This window comes from Panthera tigris, chromosome B3 (assembly GCF_018350195.1).
Source record: "Panthera tigris isolate Pti1 chromosome B3, P.tigris_Pti1_mat1.1, whole genome shotgun sequence".
NCBI classification, from domain to species: domain Eukaryota; kingdom Metazoa; phylum Chordata; class Mammalia; order Carnivora; family Felidae; genus Panthera; species Panthera tigris.
The window spans coordinates 22,211,340-22,234,236 of record NC_056665.1 but is presented as its reverse complement, the minus strand read 5'-3'; the positions used below and the strand labels follow the sequence as shown (position 1 = coordinate 22,234,236).

Below are 22,897 nucleotides of genomic sequence, written 5' to 3'. Positions count from 1 at the left end.
ACCCAAAGGTAAAAGATATTTAACAAATTTAAGCAAAGGCCACATGAAGAAACAAACAAAAAAAATTACACCAAGGCCCATCATAATCAAATTAATCCAAATCCCTGATAAAATCTTAAAAATAGCCATGAAAAAAAGACTTGTCATATAATGGGAACCAAAAGCAGGATGACAGTAAATTTCTCATTAAAAAACAAAAAAAAAACAAAACACACACACACACAGACACACACAAACACCAAGGCAAGCAATAAGACAGGGGAAATCTTCAAAGCACTGAAAGAAGTAAAAGCTGTCAACCTAGATTCCTATATCCAGAGAAAATGCTTTTCAAAAGTGAAGATAAAATAAAAACATTTTCCGACATATAAAGTCAAAATAATTCATTATCATATAAGAAGAAGTCTAATAGGCAGAAGAAATATAGAAATATAGATCTACACAAGTAATAAATGGACCAGAAATGGTAAATACATTGGGTACACATGCAAGATTATTTATTATTTAATTCTCTTAAAATTGTTTAAATAATAGTAATGTACTGTAGAGTTTATAAAAAATATAAAATCATATGGATGACAGTAATAGCACAAAGGCCAGGATAACTAAAAAATATATGGCTGTATGGTTCTTATGTTATATTTGAAGTGTATAACATCCCTTGAAGATATTCTATGATAGATTAAAGAGGTATTCTATAAATCCTAAAGCAACCACTGAATAATAAAGACCTATAACTGATAATCCAATGGGTGTTAAAGTGTAATCATAAATCACGCTCATTTTAATTACGACAGAAGAAATAGAAAAAAGAGGAACAAAGTACAGAAGAGAAAAACAGAAAAAAATAGCAAGATTTAAAGCTAATTATATCAATCATCATAGTAATTTTAAAGTGTCTAACCACTCTGATTAAAAGTTAGGGATTGTCAGATTAGAACAATATTCAAGACCCAAATATATGCTGTCTACAAAAACAGAGGGAGAAAGAGAGAAAGAGAGAGACCACATTTTACATATAAAGATGTACATCATTTAAAATAAAAAGGATAAATGATTACATACCATATTAAAAATAATCTAAATAATACTATATTTTTCAATTAATATCAGAAGTAGTTTATTTTGGACCACATAATATTGCTACCAAAAATAAGCTTAATTCACAATGATAATGGGGTCAATTCAAGAGGAAATGACAATCTTAAAAATGTATGTAACCACCAATGCAGCCTCAAAATACTTGAAGCAAACACTGATAGAACTGACTGCAGAGAGTAGTAGACAAATCCACAATTACAGTCAGAGATTTAAATAATAATTAATATTTATTAATTCTTAGGAATTAATAGAACAAGTAACAGGAACTCAGTAAGGATATGAAGAATTTAATAACACTATTAACCAACTTTTCCTAATACAAAATACAAAACATTTCCTAATACAAAACATTCCAATAACCAACATCAGAATATTTTTTTCATGTGCAGTGGAAACAGAATATTAACCAAGATAGATTGTATTCTGGGCCCTAAAACAAGACTCCATAAATTCAGAAAGATTTAACTCAAACAAAGTATGTCCTCTAGCCATAAACAATTAAACTAGAAATCAATAATAGAAATATCTCTGAGGGAAAAATCCCTAAATACTGGTACTAATTTACACATTTATAAATAACACATAGGTCAAAGAAAAAATAAGAATGGAAATTAGAAAGTATTATAAACTAAATGCAAATGAAAATTCAACATGTAAATTTTGAGGCTTCCACTTCAATTGTGTTCCAAAGGAAAAGGTCTCAAATCAATGGCCACAGAGTCCATCAGAAAGAAAAAAGAGCAAACAAAATGGAATATATACAGAAGAAATGGAATTAAAAAGTAGAAACTAATGTAACAGAAAACCAACCTAAAGAAAACAAATCAATGAAATCAAAAGTCAGTTATTTTAGAAACTCAATAAACTGATAAACCTCTAACCAGATTGATCAGAAAAAAAGAAAGTGCAGGTTACTAGCATCACAGATGAAACATGTGACATTGCTACAGATTCTATAGATATAAAGAAACACATGGATTATTAACAATTTTATATCAATAAATTAGACAAGAGGTGAAATGGACAAATTTTTTAAATATTTGAAATATTTGAAACTAGAAAGTTCACTCAAGAAAAAGTAGGTAACATGAATTGTCCTCTATCAAGGACACTGAAATTATACTTGACATCCTTGAAAAGCAAAAAAAAAAAAAAAAAAAAATAATGCCTTCCAGACCTAAATATCTTCACTGAGGAATTTAAGCATTAAATAATATTAATTCTACACAAACTACAAACTCTTACATAAAATTAAAGAGGAAGGAATACTTCCCAATTCATTCCATGTGACCAGAATTACTCTGATGCGAAAACCAGGTGAAGACATTACAAGAAAACTACAGACCAATGTCTTTCATGAATATAAACACAAAATCCCTTGACAAAAACAAGAAAACTGAACTTAGCAAAATGGAAAAGAGAGCAGATGCATAGCCAGTTTGGATTTATCCTACCAATACTCAGTTGATTGCACATCTGAAAATCAAGTAATTAATACACCATGCATTCCAGTTATTTCACAGCTAGGTATTTATTTACCCAAGAGAAACCAAAGCATATATCCATATAAAAATTTGTACATAAATTTTCATAGCAGCTATATTTATAATAGCCAAAACCTGTAAAATCCCAAATTGTTACCAATAATTGAATAAACAGGCTGTGGTGTATTCATACAAAGGATATACTTAGCAACAAAAAGGAACAAATTAATGATACATGAAACAACATAAATGAATCTCAAAATAATTATGCCAAGTAAAAGGAAGAGAATTTTATTTAAATTCTACAAAACACAAACTAGTGTATAGTGATAGCTGATCAGTGGTTGCCTGTCGATAGGGGCAGAATGAAGAGGTATGGGAGGGAATGATTACAAAGGGGCACAAAGCAATTCAGGGGAATGTAATATATATTTACAATCTTGATTGTGGTGCTAGTTTAATAGGCATATTCATAGTTAAAACATATCTTATTGCATACTTCAAATATATACATATGACTAGATGCCAATCATACCTCAAGAAATCTATTTTATAAAGAAAATAATAATAACCAACTTTAAAAAGAGGAAATAAAGCATTTGAATCAGAAGTTAAATATCTACTAATAGGGAAAATATATCACATGCACTCTGTTTCTATTTAGGATATAGAAAGTCACCAGAAATATAGAAAGTACAATGAAGAAACCAAATAACCTGCAAAATCAGTTTCCAAAACCCATGAAAAAATTAAGAATGCAAAGAAACCTAAATCAACTAGAATCCAAATATTAACAAGCTCCTCTTCTAAGCCCCTCCTTACAAAAGAGAGATAATTTTGTTAACATTTAATATTATCAGGATACCAAATATCCCTAAATTGATCTATAGATTTAACACAATTCCAAACAAAATTCTAGAAAGCTTTTTGAGAGAAATTGACAAGTTAATATTAAAATTTACATGAAAATGCAATAGACTTTTATAAAGATAAACAAGAAAAAAATTTGGAAAACTTTCTATCTGACTTCAAGACTTCATATAAAGAACATTAATCAAGACAGTGTGGCATTGGCATCAAGACAGACAAACAGATAAATAGAAGAGTCTAGATTTGAGTTCTGACACTGGCTCCAAGGCAATTAAATGTGGAAAAATATTTTAAAATAAAGAATGCCGGAACAATTGGAAAGCCATTAGCAATAAAATGAACATCAACGATTACCTCACACCATAAAAAAACTAACTCCAAATGGATCAGACACCTAAAGTGAAAATCCAAAGTTATAAAACTTCTAGAAGAAAACAGAAAATCTATGTAGTGTTGGGATAAGAAAAGTTTTCTTAGATACAACACAAAATGTCGAATTGTAAAATACATATATGCACAGAATTTCACCAAAATAAAAATGTTTTGCTCTTTCCATACTTTGGCTGATGAACGGATAAAGAAGATGTGAGATATATATATATATATATATATATATATATATATATATACGCACACACACACACACACACACACAATGGAGTATTACTCAGCAATCAAAAAGAATGAAATCTTGCCATTTGCAACTATGTGGATGGAACTGGAGGGTATTATGCTAAGTGAAATTAGTCAGTCAGAGAAAGACAAATATCATATGGCTTCACTCATATGAGGACTTTAAGAGACAAGAGAGATGAACATAGGGAAGGGAAACAAAAATAATATAAAAATAGGGAGGGGGACAAAACATAATTTTCTTTGCTTTTCAAAAAGCAAAGAAAATTATTAGGAAAATTAAAAAAGCAAGAGAGAAAATATTTGCAATAAATATATCAGACAAAAGACTTGTATTCAGAAAATAGAGTTTTTAAAAAACAGTAACAAAAAAACAAACTAATATAATGTAAGGAAAATATTTGAACAGGCACATCACAAATAAAAATATAAATAGCCAGTAAGTACATAAAAATCTGCCTAATAATATTACTTTTCAAGGAAATGTAAATTAAAACCACAGTAAGATACCACTCTGTGACCATTAGAACCACTAAAATAGCAAATAATAATTAAAATTAAAAAAAAAACTGACCTTACCAAGTGTTATGAGAACATGAATAAATTCGGATATACTCATATAGTGCTGGAGGGACTATAAAATGATACACCTCCTTTGGAAAACAATTTGATGGTTTCCTAAAAATTTAAATATACACCTACCATATGAGCCAACATACTACTTTTAGTTATTTAACGAAGAGGAATAAAATTATAAGTTCACACAAAGATCTACAGATAAATGTATATAACAGTTTTACCTGTAATAGCCAAGTAAATATTGGAAATAACTCAAATGCCCATCAACAAGTGAATGGATAATAAATTGTGGAGTACTTATACAATGGAATGTTAGTAACTTATGCATACAAATGAATCTCAAAATTATTAAGCTATGTGAAAAAGCAAATGTAAAAATGAATATTGTAAATGCATATGTAAATTCAAGAAAATCCAAACTAACATGCAGTGACTGAATGAAATTAGTGGTTGCATGGGGGCAGTGGTGGATGGAGAATTTGGGGGGAGGTAATGGTTTCATAGGTGTATATATGTCAAAACTGACTTTAAGTACATGTACTTTAGTAAACTTCAATTTCACTTTAAGTGCATGTATTTTAATATACTTCAATTATTCCTCATAAGAAAACAAAATTCTACTCATAAAAATAACACAAAGAGCTCCCAATGGCCAAAGGTTGGAACAATTAGGGAAACAAAATAGTCTTGGATTATAGCTAATAGATAATATGTGTCCATGTGTCTACACAGACATAAATAAATGACTAAATTAATTATTGGAAGACAAGAGAAAAATATTCTGTGCAAAAGAATTCCAAATAAATTATGTAGATACTCTACCTTCAAAAAATAGCTCCCACTCCCTATGTGTAGGCTGTACATAGTAAATTTATCCCAAACAGTATATAGTACAGTATGGAGAGGGAGAAAAATAATACTAACTTTTCAGTGGAGAAACCTAACAAAAACTAACTCAGCCAGGTGATCAAGGTCAACATTAACAGTGAGAAATCATATTGATATTATGTACCCTTGACCAGATATAATAAAATTGGTGCTTTATCTCTGTGCCTTTTCTTTAAAAAATCCACAACCCCAGTCATTCAGGATGGAAAATAAAAACAGAAAGCTTCCAATAGAGAATCATGCTATAAAATACTTGACCAATGGTCAAAGCTGTCAAAGTCATAAAAAACAAGGAAAGCTTGAGGAAATATCACAAGCAAGAGAAACCTAATGAGAACTGAAAATTAAATATAATGTGGCATCTTATAATCATGGGATCCTGGAACTAAAAGTAAATAAATAAACAATGGACTTAAATTAAAAATAATATATCAACATCTATTTATTTATAAGAAATGGTCTATATTAATGTAAGATGTTAATAATCGAGGAAACTGAGTTTGTAGTGTATGGGAACTATAGTAACATCTGTCTAAAATGAAATCAGGGGTGCTTGGGTAGCTCAGTTGGTTGAACATCTGACTCTTGATTTCAGCTCAGGTCATGATCTCAGGGTCATGGGATCAATCCCTGCATCAGGCTGACAGTGAAGAGCCTGCTTGGGATTCTCTCTCCCTCTCTTTCTGGCCCTCCCCCACTTGCACTCACTGTCTCTCTCAAAATAAATAAACATTAAAAAAATAAAATGAAATCATAGCAGAAGTTAAGTTAATGATAATGATGTGGGGATTGCTGCTAAGGATGTACTTAGAAGAAGATGTATGTGTTTAAATATTTACATTATAAATGGTATCTTTTAATTACAAAAAAAAACGAGTAAATAAAATCTAAATTAGGTGGAAGGAAGGGAATAATAACAAGAGCAGAAATCAATGAAATAGAAAATGAACAATGGAAAAAGCTAACTCCATGAAAAGATTTTAAAAATTATAACCCCTGTGGGATAGATCAAGACCAAAAAAGTACAAAAACAAAAATTACTAGTATTAGTAAAGAAAGAGGCATCACTATAGATTTTACAGACATAAAAGAGATAAGGAAATATTATAAACCTTAGTTTTTATTTTTCAACTGAGATGAAACTCTGTAAAGTAAAAAAAAAATTACACAATAAGAAATATAAAGTCTGGAATTACTGGATTAGATGGTGTTTCTTTTTTTTTTTTGAGGAATCTCCATATAAATATAGAGAACAAATTGATGATTTCTAGAGGGAAGGGAGGGATGGGTAAACAGAGTATGGCTTCATAAGAGCTAGAAAAAGGCAAAATATATGTTTACCACTTTAATGCAGTATTATACTGAATCTCCAACCCAGTATATTAAGACAATAAAAATAAATAACATAAATAGTGGAAATAAAAAACTAAAATTGGGGCACCCAGGTGACTCAGTCAGTTAAGTGTCTGACTTGATTTCAGCTTGAGTCATGATATCATGTTTCTGGGGATCAAACCCCATGTCGGGCTCTGTGCTGCCAGCACGCACGCTCTCTCTCTCGTTCTCTCTGAAAATAAATAAACTTTTAAAAAAAACTTAAAATTGCCTTTACTCACAGGTGACACGATCACCTTTGTAGAAAATCCTAAGAAATCCATAAGAAGGAAAAAAAAAAAAACACCTAATGAGTGATTTTAGCAAGGTTGCAGCAGTACACCAAGTCAATGTATAAAATCAAGTGTATTCTTTATACCAGCAACACTCAATTGAAAAATTAATGTTTACATACCATTCACAATAGTATTGTAAGTATATGTATATGTATATATGTATATGACATATACTTTGAAAACTATATAGCATTTTTAAAATATATTGTCAAGTTGGTTTCCATACAACACCCAGTGCTCATCCCAACAAGTGCCCTCCTCAATGCCCATCATCCACTTTCCCCTCTCCCCCCACCCCCCATCTACCCTTAGTTTGTTCTCAGTCGTTAAGGGTCTCTTATGGTTTGCCTCCCTCTCTCTTTGTAACTTTTTTTTTCCCCCTTCCCCTCCTCCATGGTCTTCGGTTAAGTTTCTCAAGATCCATATAGGAGTGAACACATATGGTATCTGTCTTTCTCTGCCTGGCTTATTTCGCTTAGCATAATACTCTCCAGTTCCATCCACATTGCTGCAAATGGCCAGATTTCATTCTTTCTAATTGCCAAGTAGTATTCCATTGTATATATATAAGCCACATCTTCTTTGTCCATTCATCAGTTGATGGATATTTAGGCTCTTTCCATAATATGGTTATTGTTGAAAGCGCTGCTATAAACATTGGGGTACATGTGCCCCTATGCATCAGCACTCCTGTATCCTTTGGATAAATTCCAAGTAGTGCTATTGCTGGGTCCTAGGGTGGTTCTATTTTTATTTTGAGGAGCCTCCACACTGTTTTCCAGAGCGGCTGCACCAGTTTGCATTCCCACCAGCAGTGCAAGAGGGTTCCCATTTCTCCATATCCTTGCCACCATCTATAGTCTCCTGATTTGTTCATTTTAGCCACTCTGACTGATGTGAGGTGATATCTCATTGTAGTTTTGATTTGTATTTCCCTGATGATGAGTGACATTGAGCATCTTTTCATGTGTCTGTTGGCCATCTGTATGTCTTCTTTGGAAGTATCTATATACCATTTTTAAGAGAAATTAAAGAAGACCTTAATAAATACATTGTATATCATATTAATGTGTTGGAATATTCCATATAGTTAAGATAACATTTTTTCTTCCAAAATAATCTATAGAATCAAAGGCAACTCTAGTAAAAATCCTAGCAGTCTTTTGGTAGAAATTAACAAACAGATTCTCAAATTATATAGAAATATGAAAGACCTTGGATCGGCAAAATAAAATCTTTAATTAGAAAAAAGAATTTTCAGGGAACACGGGTGGCTCAGTTGATTGGGATCTGACCTGAGTTCCCATAGACTCTGATATGTCTGATATCAGACTGATGTCTGATGTCAGATATCCCCCTGATATGTAGCAAGAGCCAGAAATATACAGCTGCATTTAAACTCTTGAGATTTTTATCCTCCTTTGTTATGCCATACAACCCAGCCTATCCTGATATCCTCCAAATAATTTTATGAATTCAGTATAACTTTGATACTGTAAACAGGGAGATCATAAGGAAGAAACATAGGTCAATCTCATCCATGAACATGGATGCCATTATCCTAAACAAAATGTTAACAAAAAAGATCTAACAGTTTATGGGTTAACATTAGAAAAACTATTACCTATTAAAGGAGAGAAAACAATTCAATGAAAACAGAAAAGGTATTTTTTTAATGTCAGCACCAGAAAGCAAACCAGTGTTTGCCTAGGGAAAGAAGAGGGAAGAGCAGGGAGGACATGAGGAAGAGACAACCAAGGGCCACAAGGAAATTGGGGATGATGGAAATATTCATCTTGGTCATGGTGATGGTTTCTTGAGTATATGCATATTTCAAAACTTGTCAAATTGTACTCTTCAAATGTGTTCAATTATTTTATGTTAATCATACCTCAGTTAGACTGTTTTAAAAAGTCATGCATGATAAACACTCTTAGTACAAAAAGAAATAGAAGAAATTACCTTAAACTGTAGGTCACCTTTATCTTTCCTTCAATTCCACACATAGTTTCTAAAATTGCACTGGGTTATTATCTCTTGATAGATCACCCCCACCATTTCTGACACTGGTTTTTATGAGATTATCTTATGCCCTAAGTTGGTTGCACATATTGTTCAAGTGTTTTCAGTTTATGATCTTAGTTGCCCTGTTTTTATCAGGAGATTCAAGGAGGTTCCAAATCTATGCTGCTGACTTCTTCCCAGTCTCCTCTGCTCACCTGGCAGTTGTTATTGAGTGCCCAGCGTCAACGGGTCAAAGACACACTTGTCAATGGCATCTATACATGACCTCTCCTATTCTGAGAATGACTACAATGCAGGGTCACATCTCTGTCCTTCCCAACACATTGAGGATGAGGAGAAGATAGGTCTTGTTTTCTCACCCTCTGGGATATTTCACTCATATGAAATAACTTATTTCCATTCTTTTGAATTGGGGATTCTTTTACAATTCTTTTGGCCCTCCTTTCCTACCCCAGCCCCCAAGCAATACTACAACATTGTGGTGGTGACAGCAGAGGCAACTGAGGCCAGGAAAGCACCTAAAATGTTCATACAGGTGACTCTTCTCTCTGACAAGAAGAGACATGTTCTCAAGAGTGTGTAGAAGGTCTCCGTTGCTACTTTTTTCTTTCTCTGTACTCCTGCAAGCTGGCTCTTACGTAAATGTAGTTGTGGGAAGTATATGGCAGAAGAGGGAGATTAGAGTCCTAGTTTTATCACTGGAAGACCAAGAAGGAAGGCCCCAGAAAGCTGGACAGAGTAAAGAAGATTGTGCAGAGAAAGGAGATCAAGAAGAGTAAACTCATAAAGTTGTATATGAATTCCTGAATAGTTCCATATCTACCTACAGCAAAAATGAATTTATAGCTAATTTAATTCTTGACAAGATTGGGTCCTCCAATCCATGGATATGAAATATCTATACATTTATTTATATCTTTTTTGAATTTTTCAGCAATGTTTTATAACTTTCTGTATAAAAGTTCTGTACATATTTTATTAGAGTTATATGCAAATATTTTTTGGAGTTATTATAAATGATATTGTTTATTATTTTTAATTTTAACTGTTCATTGCTGGGATATAGGAAAGCAGTTGGCTCTTGTATATTAAGCTTGTATCATGTAACCATGTAATACTTGCTCCAGGAATATTTTTGATGATTCTTTGGAATTTTCTACATAGAATATTGTCATCTACTAATAGAGACAGTTTTATTTTTTCCTTTCCAATCTGTATAGATTTTGTTTTCTTGTCCTATTGAACTAGCCAGGATTTATAGTATAATGTGGAATAGGAGTTATATAAGAGAATATCCTTGCCTTGTTCTTGATTTTAGGGGGGAAACATCCAGATCCTCAGCATTAAGTATGATGTTAGCTATAGGTTTTCTGTGCATATTCTTTACCAAAGTGAGGAAGTTTCTATTTCTAGTTTCCTATTGTTGATAATGCTGCTATAAACATTGGGGTGCATATTTCCATTCGAATTAGTATTTTTGTATCCTTTGGGTAAATACCTTGTAGTTCAATTGCTGGCTCCTATGGTAGTTCTATTTATAACTTTTTGAGGAACCTCCATACTGTTTCCCATAGTGGCTGCACCAGTTTGCATTCCCACCAACAGTGTAAGAAGGTTCTCCTTTCCCCACATCCTTGCCACCACCTCTTATTAATACTGGCCATTCTGACATGTATGATTTGACATCTCACTGTAGTTTTGATTTATATTGCCCTGATGATCAGTGATACTGAGCATCTTTTCATGTGTCTGTTGGCCATCTGTATGTCTTCTTTGGAAACATGTCTATTCATGTCTTCTGCCTGTTTTTTTTAATTGGATTATTTGTTTTTTGGGGGTGTTAAATTTTATAAGTTCTTTATATATTTTGGACAATAACCCTTTATCAGATATATCATTTCCAAATGTATTCTCCCATTCCATAGGTGGCCTTTTAGTTTTGTTGACTTTTTCCTTCACTGTCCAGAAGCTTTTTACTTTGATGAAGTCTGAATAGTTTATTTTTACTTTTTGTTTCCCCCATTGTCTCAGGAGAAATCTCCAGTAAGAAGTTGCTGCAGCTGATGTCAAAGAGGTTCCTGCCTGTGTTCTCCTCAAGGATTTTAATGATTTCCTGTCTCACATTTAAGTCTTTAATCCATTTTGAATTTATTTTGGTGTATGGTGTAAGGAATATTACTCAGCCATAAAAAATAATGAAATCTTGCCATTTGCAATGACGTGGATGGCACTAGAGAGTATTATGCTAAGTGAAACCAGCCAGAGAAAGACAAATACCATATGATTTCACTCATATGTGGAATTTAAGAAACAAAACAAATGGACATAGGGAGAAAAAAGAAGAGAAAAACCAAGAAACAGACTCTTAACTATAGAGAACAAAGTGATGGTTAACAGGAAAATTGGTTGGGGGATGGGTTAAATAGGTGATGGGGATTAAGGACTGCAACTTGTTTTCATGAGCACCAGGTGTTGTACGTAAGTGATGAATCACTAAACTCTACACATGAAACTAATATTGCACTATATGTTAATTAGCTGGAACTTAAAAAACTTGGGGGATAAAAAAAAACGAGAGGCAAAACTAGATGCTGACTTTCAACTATAGAGAAGAAAACGATGGTTACCAGATGGGATGTGAGTGGGGCCATGGGTTAAAAAAAAAAAAAAAAAAAAAAAAAAAAAAAAAAAGGAAAAAATGAAATGAAATGAAATGAAACACAGAAAAACAATAGAGAAAATTAACAAAAACAAAGCTGGTTCTTTTCAAAGGTCATTAAAATTTGTAAAACTGTGCCGGGCTTACCAAGAAAAAAAGACATTGGGCATACTGTAACAATATCAGAAATGAAAAGAGGGCTCATCCTTCTTGACTTCATGAACATTAAAAAAAAAAAAAAAAAGAATTACAATGAACAAACTTATATCCATAAATTTGAATATCTCAAAGAAATAAACCAATTCCTTGAAAGACACAACTACCAAAATGTATGCAAGAACAAGTAGTAAAACTAAATGAGTCTATTTTATAAAGAAATTGAGGCAATAATTAATGGCCTTCCAAAACGATCACAGCACCCAGATGGTTTCACCAGTGAATTTTACCAAACATTTAAGAAAGAAATTTTACCAATTCTCTACAATCTCTTTCAGAGGTTAGAAGCAGAGGGATCACTTCCTAACTCATTCTATGAGTCTAGCATTACCCAGATATCAAAGCAAGATACAAATTTTACGAGAAAGGAAAACTACAAACCAATATCCCTCATTAACGTGAATACTAAAATCTTCAACAACATATCAGCAAATTGAATCCAGCACTACCTAAAAACCATTATATACCACCACCAAGTAGGATTAATCCCAGGTATGTAAGATTGAATCAACATTCAAACATCAAACAAGTAATCCATCATATCAATAAGCTAAATAAGAAACATAATGTGATCATATCAATAGATGCAGAAAAAGCATCTAACAAAATTCAACACCTATTCATTAAAAAAAGAAAACTTTTGACAAACTAGAAATAGAAACTTCCTCAATTTAATAAAGAATATGCACAAAAAACCTATAGCTAACATACTTAATGGTGAGGAACTGGATGTTTCCCCCTAAAATCAAGAAGAAGGCAAGAATATTCTCTTTTATGACTCCTATTCCACACTATACTGGAAGTACTGGCTAGTTAAATAGGACAAGAAAAGAAAAGAAAATCTATACAAATTGGAAAGGAAAAAATAAAACTGTCTCTATTAGTAGATGACAATATTCTATGTAGAAAATTCCAAAGAATCATCAAAAATACTCCCGGAGCAAGTATAGCATGGTTACACGATACAAAGTTAATATCCAAGAGCCAACTGCCTTCCTATATTCCAGCAATGAGCAGTTAAAATTAAAAATAATAAACAATATAATTTATAATAACTCCAAAAAACAAAATACTTACATATAACTCGAACAAAATATGTACAGAAATTTTATACAGAAAATTATAAAACATTGCTAAAAAATTCAAAGAAGATCTAAATAAATGTATAGATATTTCATATCCATGGATTGGAGGACCCAATCCTGTTAAGACATAAATTCTTCCAAACTTGATACACAATCAGTGGAATCTCAGTTAAAATCCAAACAAGCTATTTTGTAGATATCTATAAATTGATACTAAAATATATATGAAAAATCAAAAAAAGCAAGAATAGCCAACATAATACAGAAGAACAAAATGAGAAGAATGACACTACCCAACTTCAAGACTCACTAAAAGGCTATAAAAATCAAGACAGTGTGATGTTATTGGTCAAATAATAGACATATGGATCAGTGCAATAGAATATACCAACACAAACATAGTCAGCTGATCTTTGACAAAGGAGCAAAAGTAATGCAGAAAACAATAGTTTTCTTAACAAATGATGATGGAGCGACTAAATATCCACATGCAATAATAATAATCATCATCATCATCATCTTGACACAGACCTTATACCTTCACAAAAATTAAGTAAAAACAGCTCATACACCTAAATGCAAAATGTAAAATTATAAAACTTCAAGAAGAAAACAGACTTAAATCTATGTGACCTTGCATTTGGTGATGTTTTAAGACAGAATACCAAATGTATGATTTTTCAAAGAAAAAAATGCTGTTAGGGTTTTATTAAAATTAAAAAGTTCTAGTCTGCAAAAGACACTGTTAAGAGAATCAAAAAACAAGGCTCACACTGGCAGAAAATATTTGCATAACACATATCATATAAAGCACTTCTATCCAAAATATACAAAGCACACTTAAAACTCAACAATAAAAAAATAAACAAATAAAAAAACTTAAAGTGGGCAAAAGATGTGAACAGATACCTCCCAAAGAAGATATACAGCTAACGAATAAGCAAATGAAAAGATGCTCAACATTATTTTTACTAGGGGATTGAAAATTAAAATGACACTTAAGTACCTCTCCACAACTATGAAAATGCCACATATGCATATATACACATACATATTTGCTGTAAAAATTATACACATATACGTATCAAATACCGAGCAAGGATGCAGGAAAGTGAAACTCATACACTGCTGGTGGTTATGAAGATGGTATACACACTCTGGAAAACTGTAGCATTACTACAGTGTTGAACAATTTTTCCATTAGCACTCCAAGGTATTTACCCAACTAATTTGAAAACTTTTGTCCATACAAAACTCTGCATGCAACTGTTTGGAGAATATCTATTCACGATTGCCCAAAGCTGGAAATCACCCAAATATCTTTCAATGGATGAATAAACAAAATGTGATACAAATAATGGGATAACATCCAACAATAAAAAGAACTATTGATATACACAACATGGGTGAATCTCAAAGGCATAATGGTGAATGAATAAAGTCATACTAAAAATGTTGCATATGACAATTCCATATACATAACATTCTCAAAAATGCAACACTACAGCTACGTAGGCTAAACTATGTCAATGGTTGCATGTTAGGGTGTGGCTATAAAAAGGGCAAGAGACAATTCTTGGGTGACGTATCCTAATTGTACCGGTGGCTACAAGAATCTAAACAAGTGTTTTAAACCCCTTCCTCCCAAAAAAGTCAATTTTACTGTATACTAATTCAAAAAGTCAAATAAATCACTAAACATTATTAAACATATACATAATGTTTAAAACTAAGCAAGTGGTCCTAAAGTAAGAGTAAAATAACAGTTGTCAAGAAACACAAGAGGATGGTACTAACCTGTAACAGAACGCACTAGTTGGAAGAGAGGGGTCTGATTACATACACCCTGAGAGTGATGTGAGAGTGAACAGAAAGCAGTGGGCAGGCCTTAGTATCAGTGACAGGAACCATTCGAAGTGGTGGCATGAAGTTATTAAGAGGAAGGCAAGAAATGGACCTTTCGTCAGAACCCTAGTTTAGGAGGCAAAAGGAGCAACTTCGCATTAGAGTGATGCATTGACCCCCAAGCAGGGCTTGGAAAAGGAGCCGAGACAGGATGGGTGAGAGAAAGTTTGGGAAGAGTGAGCAGGCGGTCAGAAATGAGAAAGGTGGACGCACACACTGGGAGGCCAGGGAAGGCAAAGGCAGGCTATTTAAGTAGCTCTTCCTGCAGTCCCCCAGGTGCCAAGGGGCACCGCAAAAGGCGAGCACATCGGCGAGGAGAAACCGTGCAATATTCCGGGAAGTCTAGCCCGGCGCGGACCGTTTCCGCGAGCACGCGCGCTCGGAGGACGGCGCCGGCGGGGCGGGGGCGGGGAGCGGCGCGCGCTCGTCCACGAGAGGCGGGGGCGGGGCGCGGCAGCGACCGGTGACGTCAGGGCAGGGCGCGCGCCGGCCGGCTGCGGGCGGAGCCGGGAGGCGGGCACTGCGCGCGGCCGCGGGCGGAGCGGAGGGGCGCGAGGGGCGGAGCGGAGCGCAGGAGAAGGCGGGGGAGGAGAGGCCCCCGGGACCGCGAGCGGCAGCTGGGGAGGGGGCCGCGGAGCCGGAGAGCGAGCAAAACAGCTGATCTGATTTTCCCTTAAAGCGAGAGAAAATGGAAGTCGGGTAGCGGCGACTGCGGCGCTGCAGGCTGGCGGAGCGGAGCGGCGCGGCAGGTGAGACGGCGCTGGCCGCGGTGCTGCTGGCGGCGGCGGGGCCGGGGCCGCGGACGAGGCAGGTGCGCTGTTGGAGAGCGGACGCCGGGTCCCTCCGCGCTTCGCGGAGAGGCAGGTGGGCGCAGGCACAGGGGGCGACCCTGGGGCCAAGGCGCAAAGGCACAGGGGGCGCGGGGGTCGCGGGCACCGCGCAGGGCTCGCGGCGCGCTGCATTGCGGGCTCCGCTCTGGACCCCGCGGGCGCCGGCTCCGGCCCGGCGCTCGTCTCCTAAGCAGGGCGCGGCGCTCCGGCTGGGTCGGGGCCGGCATCTCCTCGGGCCCCCTTGGCTGTCTGCACTGGAACGTGATGACAGGCGTGAGGGGACCGGCCCCTCAGTTCGTGTGGGCGCGCAGGGGGTCCCGCGGCGCCGGCAGACTCCCAGGCACGGTGGGGCCCCAGAGAAGCGCGTGAGGCCGCTAGCCGGGTGCCCGGGCTGTGGCTGCGTGGGCCACCGTGGCCCGGCGCACCGCCCGCTCGCTCGCTCGCTCCTCTGGGTCTGGCTGGACAGCAGGGGAACCGTTAATGCAATTTGGCTCTGAACCCCGGAGGCCTTCCCTAGTATCTTCTCACTGGAGGGGAAAAAAATTGCCTCTGTTGTGCTTTAAGTGCTCCTTTAAATTTGAGAAATGTCAGTGATGTCATCATTAACAAAAACTTTCCTTCATTGGACACAACCTCTCAAGTGTACCCTCCTCCCGGTGCAGCTATTGCAGCCCTTTGAGAATCTTTGCAATAAAATGGATTTGCTTTTGCTTTCCAAACTCAACAGCATTACAGAAATGAACACGGATTTTATTTTTATTTATTGGCTTGAGAATCAATAGATTTGAGAGTAGCTGAAAGGAAACTTGTTAGATCCTGGTGGATCTGGGAATCGCTTCATCCACACCACAAGCATCCACGGGAAAGTGTCATGCATGATACTTACATGCTTATTGCCTTGCCTTATCTCTGTAAATGAAAGTGAGCTGTGAGATGAAAAATTTTGTAAAAGATATTATATTTGATGTGGCACATGATGTGTCCAGGAAAAGGTGGACAGTGTGGCCTAAATTTTTATAGGCCTTGATTGCTTCAGGAGAATCTGTAGGTTTTCTTCCTTCAGCACCCCCCCCGCCCCCCCCCCCACACCCTCCAGGATGGGTCTGGGAGCAGCCTGACCTGGGGAAAGGAGTGGCAGCTTCTGTAGGGTCCTCCCTGCCTTTCATTTTCTTACTATAGCAGCTGTGTGTCCCACCAGCCTCCGAGGCCAATTCAGCACCAGGGAGGGTGGAAAGAGTGCAGAGGCTGGAGACCTACCAGCCCAGCACACCAAATTTTGCGGGAATTTCCCCCCTAAATGCAAGCAATAGGCCATTATTCTTGTGTATGTGTGAGCATTCCATTAGTACTGGTTATTGTGGTAACAAAAGTAAGCAAGTTCCCCAGATAGTCTGCATATCTACTTAAGACTATCATATCGAAAGGATATTCAATAAGGGACAAAGTATTGACATTTTTGTATTTAATAATTAATGACTACCCCTAATTGCTTAAAATAAGCATGCCGTAAATTATTAGTGTGATCATATTGGATCTGTAAAGAATTTAATACCATATGCCATGTAAAAGTTTGAGTCTGATCAGGAATGTGAAGCTTTGAAACACTGGATGGGAGTGAAGGAAATCAGGAAGCAGTGGTTTACTTTAGGGTGATGTTCAGGGTGGCAGTGGAGAGAACCCATTGCTTCATGGAATCTTGCCAGGTGTGGGTCTCAGCCTGGATCTTATATGGCAGGTGTCCCCTTAGGAAGTGACTGCTGAGGACCTTAGCCCTAGTGGAGACTAGCAGTGGAATTGTCAAGAAGCTGAATTGTCTGTTCTCACCTTGTGGAGAAGGGAAGGAGCACCATTCACCGAAGCAAGCAATGTGTCCATGGCCTCTCACCTCTTGGGAGTTGCCAAATGTATTCACAATGGCAAGGCCGGATGAGACAGGAATGTAGCAGAATTGTCTCCTACTTTTAGGTGACTTTGGTCTCACTGCATGTAGCTGCTTTAGAACTTGAGCTCTTTGGTCATAGCTGAGTTTTTCCTATAATTGAAGTATTTCCAGTTATTACGTGGAATAGTATGAACATTTTTTTTTAGGCTCCGAGCTATGAACTCTTTAGAAATTGAGACTGTGAAACCATTCTGTCCACATATCCATTGTTTTTAACCTGTAGACCTGTGAAAATATTTATCATAATGTTTTTTTTATGTAACTCACCACAGTATTTTAAAAATACAAATGTGTTTCCAACAATCATTAAGTATATGTCACTTATTTCTTAAAACATTTCAAAATCAAGCACTTTAAAGCCTTTTCATCTCATTTGTATGCTTAGAGTATCATGTGTTCTGTTTCTAAGAAGCCAAAATTGCCTTGCTTTTCTTTTTGCTCCCTTTGGATCTTAAGGTCATTTACTCCTGTCTTAGGCCCACAGAATAAAGGCTGAGTCAGCTCCTGCAGGACCAGCAGGGGGCGTGCTAAATGCAGGTTGGCAAACCACTACCTGAGCTACCTTGGGAGAGGATCTGGGATGACCAGGTTGGGGGTGTGTGTGGGTGTGTGCATGTGAGTGTGCGCCTGTGTGCACCGGCACTCCGTGTGCCTGTAGCCTAAGGGATGGAAATTAAAGGAAGGATGGGCAAATTACTTGAATAGCCAGAATTTGTGGCCTTCCAAAACACAGGCCTCCCTCAAAGAGGCAGAGAGATTGCTTTAACTTTAAGTGCTTCTGATCTTTGGAGAGTGGCAGTTGGTTCTAGTCTGAAGATTCAGTGCCTTTTCAGACCGCAGAAGGGAGAGTGTTGGCTTGGGGAGGATCTGCTGGCCTCCTAGAACTGCTGGCCTGCATCATGGTCCTGGTGAGCACGTTAGTGCCAGCCAGGAGAGCAGGTGGAAATGCCACCAACTCCCTGTAAAGTTTCCTATTGGGTTTGACTCCTATTGACATAAACCCTAGGACCCTGTGTCTGTGGCACTTCCCGAAGGCTTTATTTACCTGCCTTACCAGGGTTATTGGCCTCAGGATTTCTATTATGGAATAAAGCAAATGTTTATTCACTGTACATTTTTTTTCTCATAGAAAATGGAAACAGAAGAGGCAACTGTGCTTTTTCCTTAAATGTGCTTAATCTAACTTTAAGCATGTGCAGGTTTTTCATCAGCAAGTTCCCTGGGAGGCTTTTCCTTGGAGGAGCTGAGCTGCTGCGTGTATGGTCATCTTGCTCAGCTGGGATGGGTGTTTCCCAGGGCTTTTGTGATCCTGAGTGTGATACTGAGAACCAAAGAATCTTCTCTCTTCCCCAGGTTCCTCCTGGAGCCCACATGCAAAAGGGAAACAATAATGCCTTGAAGGGAATAGACTTTCTACTAGAGAACTATCCAAATGCTATGACGGATATTTATTTATACATTTTGTTCTATCAAAAATGCATGTTAAACTGAATTATTGATTTCAAAGGGGCAAATGAGAATAATTTGTTTTTCAGCTTTGTGCTGAACCATGCTCTTTGCTTGGAGCTCTCTAAATGGCTACAGGGGGATGTGCCCCTAGATAAAATAACAGGTTGACACCTCATCCCTTTAGAAGAAGTCCATCCCTGAGGATGACCACAGAACATCCTACTCAAAGAGAACCCTGAGATCCACAGGCATTTAAGTGGAAATAAAACATGCTGGTTTCTATTGGTAATAAAGCTAATTTGAAAATATTTTATCTCTGAAAGTTGGAGGTAGAGTTTTATTTGCCCTTGATTAGTCTGCTGTCTCCCAGATAGTCTTTATGTCTAACCAGAATAAGATGGCCTTAACACAGATGAGAGAGAGTAGGCAAGGTGGGAGCCACTTTCGCCACACTTTGGGGATAGAGTTATTTATTGTTCATGGTAATAGACTGGAAAAGTGGGTTGAAAATAAGTCTTTAAATTCTGAAATTGAGAGATAGGCTGGACGCAGCGTTTTTACCTGCCTGTGTTGCGGCGCTGTGTTTAGCTGGTTGGTTTGTGCGTTATATCTCTTGACCAGAAAGTGGGGTGGAAGGATAAAAACCCTTCATTTACTCCCACATCAGCCACAGCTGACCACCCTGGACAAGGCACAGCATGGTCATGCTCTAGAATCCTTATGGAAAAAGGAGAGAGCTATCCTCATGTCTCCAACACCTTATCTAGTAAAATCACTTTCTTGCATGAAACCCCAGTCCTTGCTATTATAGATTTGCACTGCCCACCAATGTGTATTCTGAGAAGTCAAATGCACATTGATGCTGATGCAAATTCTAAATTCATCTCCCTTGGTTTCAGCAGTAAGTCTAAAGTAAACTCATTTTCTAGGTTTGAATGATTTTGAGTCTCCTTCCAGGGAAATATTTTCTATTTAAACTCAGTTTACTCTTACATAGTTTTCCTTATAAATATAATGGAAATTTGATGTCTGGATGAATATGTATGAGTAGGATGTGGTATTAATATTGGTATTTATATTTATGAAATGTAAAATGAGACCTTTGCAATTAATTTCCTTTTCTGTACCATGTTTCATTCAATTGTTTTATTAAGTTACTGCAGTTTCACATGGCACTAATGATTGGTGTGAATAAACCACCTACCCAACCCTTGGTGAGATTAGATTAAGTTTCTTAGTTATAAGACAACAGCTTGGGAGTTGGACCCAGAGAAGGCAGACGTTTTGAGCTGGAGCAAATACCTCAGGTCCTGTCCCTGCCAGGTTGAGCCTTACTGCCTCTGAGAAGACCTTGATCTACTGCCCTTGGGCTGACACATCCATGATTTACCTCAGTCATCTCTGTGCTTCCATTTTAGGAATTGTCCATCACATGGGGCTCTCCTGGTTCTTAAAGTAAGCTCAGGGTTGGCTTGCATGTTGAGGAAGTGACTACACAATGCCCCATGTCCTGGACATGATGTGCCCCTTGTTTTGCAACCCACCCCCAACCCCAAGCTGAATTGTACCCTTTTATCTTGGAGATCCAGAGGCCATGGTGATCATCCATTTCCCTACAGTTTCTCTAGTGATGATTTGAAGTTTGGAAAGAAATGTATATTATTAAAGTATTGAGAATTCATCTGCATGTGTAATATTTCATACCTTTTAAAAAAGGTCTTCCCACTTTCAAGGTGTACATAGTTAACTTTCTCTTTTTAAAATATATGAATTGGATTTTTTTTGCCAGTATTTTAAATTACATCATGCTGACTCTTGAAGGAATCACCTATGAGCAATAAAAATAAGTGGGACAAGTTGCCAACTCTGACTTGGACAGGGTGACCAGCTGTGTGACCTTGGGCACAGCCCTAGGCTGCCCCCTAGGAGAGAATATCTGCTCTGCTCCTTCTACAGGCTTTAGGTCAGGAGCAGGTGGGAGTGTATGCAATGAGTTCTTAAATCCTAAGGAGCCATCAGTTGTTCCAATAAAAGGAATCGGAGATGGAGTATGTCTGTCTCAGTCATTACTAGCCCAGTTTCTCTCTCTTGTTGGTTGATGGATTTACAATTTGTACTTGTAATTCAAGGCATTGCTTGGTTGAATTTGCTTTGTGTTTTTTGTAGAGGAAGAAGGAGGCCTCAGTAAGGATAGATAGCTTCCTATGACTTAGTGATTTTTACAGCTTATCTACAATTGTGATCCAGCTCTGTTAAAAATACTAAAGGGAATTCCTCTAAATCCAAATAAATCACAAACTTCCTCCAAATTGGGCTGTGTCTCCTATATCTTGGGTGTTGCTGAGCCCCTAAGGGCTCATTGGATGATTATAAAACACATTTTCTTACTCTTGGAATTGATGAAAGATTAGTCACTTGCATGAACAATTTGGGGATGGGGGAAAGGAAAGAGAAAAGCATTCCCAAGGTGGAGTTCTGCCAGTCAGTGTCAGTGAGGGGAACTGACTGTGACCTGAGATCCTGACAGCTAGTCCTGGCATTTACCCCTGTTGGGAGTGTGTGGCCAGATCAGTGTCTATACCACTCTCCCCACCCTGAACACGCTCCCTTGTAAGACCTGCTGGCACTCTCAGAACAAATCTTTGGGCCCTGAGACCATGGAGTATCCCTTGTCTTTGGCATTGACAGTGGCAAAGAAGGGTACAGAGGTTTCTGTGCCATGTCAGGGATGATGCAGTCCCACGTGGAAGGAAGTGGCTCCTTCACAAGCCCTGTCATTTATTAGGTTGAGTTAAAGCTCTGTGGCTATTTAACTTGGCACCATGGATGTGCAATTATTGGTAGGCAAATTAAAATGCCAAACTGGACCTTTGGAGAATCTGTGGCATGGAAATGCAAGGATGGGTTGCAGTTCACATACACTTGACTCTTCTGTTTGTAATGTCTATCTTGTCTGAGGTGCTAATTGGGAACTAAGTCCTGAGTCCTACTTGGTTGGAGGTGGCCAGTTGACTCGGGGTTGTCAGGTGTGGCATGTATTGTCAGCCTGGGCATCTCCTCAGGGTCATCTGCTTGCACCTGGATGAGGTAGACAGGGTTTCCTTAGATTTCTTCTACCAAGAGTGACTTATCCCTAGGGGGTTGGGAAATGGGAAAAACAGGGGAAAGGGATTAAGAGGCACATACTTCCACTTAGAAAATAAATAAGTCATGGAGATGGAGAGCACAGCATAGGGAACATAGTCAATAATATTCTAATAACATTGTATGGTGGCAGATGGTGGCTACACTCACCGTGGTGAGCACTGAGTAATGTATACAACTGTCAAATCACTATGTTGTACATCTGAAACTAATATAGCATTGCATGCCAACTATACTTCAATAATAAAATAAAAACGAATTGACTTATCCTGTGAACAGTCTGGCAGGCAGTGTATTCAGAAATGCATCATCACAAAGGGCATTTAAAGCTTCAGGACCCACCTTGGGAAGGATTGATATGGAGGATCATTTAGGGTTTAAATGCTTAACATTTAGGGTTTATTAGTAGAAGATTAG

General features: G+C 37.3%; 1 protein-coding gene across 1 annotated transcript in view; it reads left to right on the top strand.

Annotated features, from left to right (window-relative positions):
* The first annotated feature begins 15,720 nt into the window (after positions 1-15,720).
* OTUD7A (OTU deubiquitinase 7A) overlaps positions 15,721-22,897 on the top strand; it is a 368,821-nt gene continuing 361,644 nt past the window's right edge. The window contains exon 1 of the mRNA XM_042988268.1: positions 15,721-15,864. The gene's annotated coding sequence lies outside the window, so the exon portion shown is untranslated. The remainder of the gene's footprint in view (positions 15,865-22,897) is intronic.